This window comes from Cyprinodon variegatus, unplaced genomic scaffold, assembly GCF_000732505.1.
Source record: "Cyprinodon variegatus isolate N-32 unplaced genomic scaffold, C_variegatus-1.0 Scaffold76, whole genome shotgun sequence".
NCBI lineage: Eukaryota > Metazoa > Chordata > Actinopteri > Cyprinodontiformes > Cyprinodontidae > Cyprinodon > Cyprinodon variegatus.
Window position 1 is genome coordinate 94944 of NW_015150529.1, and position 3544 is coordinate 98487.

A 3544-nucleotide genomic window follows, 5' to 3' on the forward strand; every position below is an offset into this window, starting at 1 on the left:
ACCCGGTTCCGGATAAAGCGGGACACGACGAGTACAAACCAGTTATGATCTATTTGAGAAATTTGTAATAAAACATTAAAAGTTTGTTTAAAAAAAAAAAAAAAAAGAACATGAAGAATCCTAGCACCAGTCAGATGAGTCTTTGAATTTTTATAATTCAATGTAAAAATTAAGCATTTTAACCCACATCACGTATTTCTTAAGGAGATGGTGTAGATGGGGATGGCTGTGGGCATGAAGGCCTTCCTGATACCGTCTGCCTTACAGTAAATTTGAAGGTTTTAGCAAAACTTCGGGAACAATACTCTACTAGATATGTACACCTAACCCAACAGTTTCGTTCTAATTAGTAGAATTTAATAGCTTAAAATGTTTTATGTTATATTTCTAATAGTTAATTATTTTTGCATTTCTTGTTGAATTGATCACTGTGTTTCTCCACATTCAATACCAGCTTTACCATAGAAGCCAAGTCCTACTGACCCTTTCATGCTACGAGTTTACTATGTTTACACGATTTCGCCACATGTAATAAGGTGTGAAGATCGTTAAAAACTCCTCCAGTTAAATTATCTGTGATGAAATAGAAAAACAGCAAAAAAACATGGATGATTCTTCTGAAAATGCAACCTTTGCCTCCACAGTTTGTGCTCCTCTCCAGTAATGTGAGTACTTCGTTGTCCAACCTTAGGCCTACTTCCAAGACAAAACAAATGTGTTTACTTTGTTTTACATATTCAAAACCAGGAAGCCTTCTTTTAAAGGCTCCAGGTCTTCTGAACTGCAGAGACTTTATATGACTATTGAATAGTTTTAATTATGCTTTAGCGGAGTCTCTGGTTCTGCATTCTTAACAGTATCTTATACAGTTTTCCCTCATGATTTAAGAACATTTTTATATGGTCAAACCAACCCCTTATTTTTCACCCTCTAACCTAATTACATACTACCAGTTCAGGTCATTTTATCCACTTATTTCTCATTTTCCTCACCAAAAAACATTTTTAAAAACTGTGTAAAAGATCTTTAGTGGCTAAAGAAATATTTTATCAATCACTTGGGGAATTCCAAGTATGCCTTGATACTAACATCTTTGAATTTTGATAAAATGAGCAGGTAGCAGGCTTTATAAAGCTTTAGTTGAGTCTGACACATGTTCTCAAAGTAAAAAAAGAATAAATTAAAATCCCTCTTTACCTCCAGGACATTTTCATTATCAATAACACATTTTTTTCAGTTTCAAGTAACAGAAAACACTCTGCACATTTATTTCATTGTTTCATTTATTCTGGGCAACCTAAAAAGGAGATTGCAGACCTTAACCTCACAATTTATAAGAACTGCTCTATTAAAAAAAGAAACTATACAGAAATAAGCTCTGTAAATCTTGGCTATTGCAACAGAGGCAGGAATAAAGGTTTATATGTCACAAATGTTATGCAAAGAGTATTAATCCTCAACATTATTAGATACACCAACAATAAAGATCAGCAGTTTTTTTATCCCTTAAAGATTTACAGTTTTTTTTATGTGCATTCTTAAATACTCTTGTCAGGGGTTAGTTTATCATTCAGCTATCAAATACATCATGGTTTGATTCAATCAAAATAAGATCTTGGTGCTGTTTTTGTTTGCTAAAGGAAGAAATACCGTTTGACTCTGGTCTATTTGTCCTTGTGGAGCTCTAATCCTTTGCTAATCCCCTCCAGCTAAGAGAGAACCCTTTTCAATGTTACACCTCGCCATTCATAAATGTGCCATTTTTCCATAGCGGGAGCTAAGCAGCCGTTTCTACTTATTTCACAGATTTCCATCCAGTTTCTAACCCACGTAGAGCGGTTCGTGACGCTCACCAGAGCTGTTAACATACGAAACTTTAAAACGTCCATGAAACACAACCGTTTGAATACATTTCTTTAAAAAACTCTAAATACTCAGTGTATAATAAAACGAACACATTTACTGTTTTAGAATCGCTGTTTCATTAAGGCTTCGCTAGTTTCTGCCGTTAGCTAACGTTGAGCTAGCTAGTAAGGTCCGAGCTGAAAAAGCCTCACCTTGAGTAAACTGAACACCGTGTATCTCGCTGTAAGGTTAACTGGACCATAGAGGCATCCGGTTTAACGTCCTGGACGGGAGTTAACAGGTCAGAGACACGGTTCCGTTATCCCGGTAGGAAGGTAATGACAGACCGCTACTTGCTGCGCTCGCCGGGTCGCTCCTCCTTCCAGGAAACACAGGATGTGCGATGATGCGTTCAAGGCCGAATCCGCGTGTCAGAAAAATGATGGTCGTTGAAATCAAATACTTCATTTGGATACTTACTTTGGATAAATAAGTTTTACCTACTTATGCCAAGTTAAAGAATTATTTTTTTTTAAATTAGGAATAATGATTTTTGATAATTTAAATATCTAATTTTGAACATAGGCTAATATGAACCAAGCTTGGCTAAAGTTAGGGTACAAGTTGTTGTTTTTTTCTGCTGAGTCATAAAGTTATTTCCCCCCCAAAATTCTAAATGTTGATTTGGACCCTGCTTTTAACCCACTGATTCCCAAAGTCTTGATCATTAAAGAGGATGATAATCATATCTGTTAAGCAAAGGGGGAAGCTTTGGATGTAACACAAAAATAAAATACTTTATTATTGTATTATTAGGCGTTTAATCACCTTCAGGGGGACATAACTTCATTTTTACCATTAGCAATTAGTTACTTTATTGCTGGTATTTTTTAAAATAATTTTTGGACATTAACTTTTGCTCTGAAAAGGTATGGCAAACAGTATATATTTGCAAACCACGGAAAAAGTCCACAAGCAATTAGTCCCATTAAGGTGTAATTTTATTTCTATTTTTATTACCTTTTTACAGAGGAGGATTAGGGCCACTGACAAAATAAAAAATGTAACAGATTTTTGCATTTTACTTTAGTTTGAAATGATTAAAGTCAGAATTTTGACTTTTTTTCTCAGAATTTTGACAGCTAAATATATTGGCATCAAGCAGTAGCCATGTCTGTCTTAGAGACTAAATCTATTGTTTTAATCACCTTCTGCCCTTACATTAATGAAATAGCATCATCGGGGACCACTCAGGGACGTAAAAAGTTGCCTAATTTCTACATTTTTTCAATAATGTGTTACTGGCCCTCCCAAACAACTAACACCTTGTCAGTGAAGCTAAGTGCTCCCACATTAGCTTCCTTCATGGTGCCCATCTACATTAAGATCCGATATTCTGAGATTAAAGTCAGAATTCTGAGGAAAAAAAGTCAGAATTCTGAGATTAAAGTGATAATTCTGAGGGAAAAAGTGATAATTCTGAGGAAAAAAAAAAAAGAACTGAGATTAAAGTGAGAGCTCTGAGATTAAAGTCAGAATTCTGAGTGAAAAAAAGTCAGAATTCTGAGAAAAAAAGGCAGAATTTTGAGATTAAAGTGATAATTCTGAGATTAAAGTCATAATTCTGAGAAAAAAATTATTCTGAGAAAAAAAAGAACTGAGATTAAAGTGAGAATTTTGAGATTGAAGTGATAATTCT

At 34.6% G+C, this 3544-nt stretch overlaps 1 protein-coding gene across 3 annotated transcripts in view; it reads right to left on the reverse strand.

Moving 5' to 3' along the window:
* The window catches only part of dnajc5g (DnaJ heat shock protein family (Hsp40) member C5 gamma), a 21732-nt gene extending 19507 nt beyond the window's left edge, over positions 1-2225 (reverse strand). For all 3 annotated transcript variants that reach the window (XM_015372799.1, XM_015372798.1, XM_015372796.1), the window contains exon 1: positions 2058-2225. The gene's annotated coding sequence lies outside the window, so the exon portion shown is untranslated. The remainder of the gene's footprint in view (positions 1-2057) is intronic.
* Positions 2226-3544: the final 1319 nt, after the last annotated feature.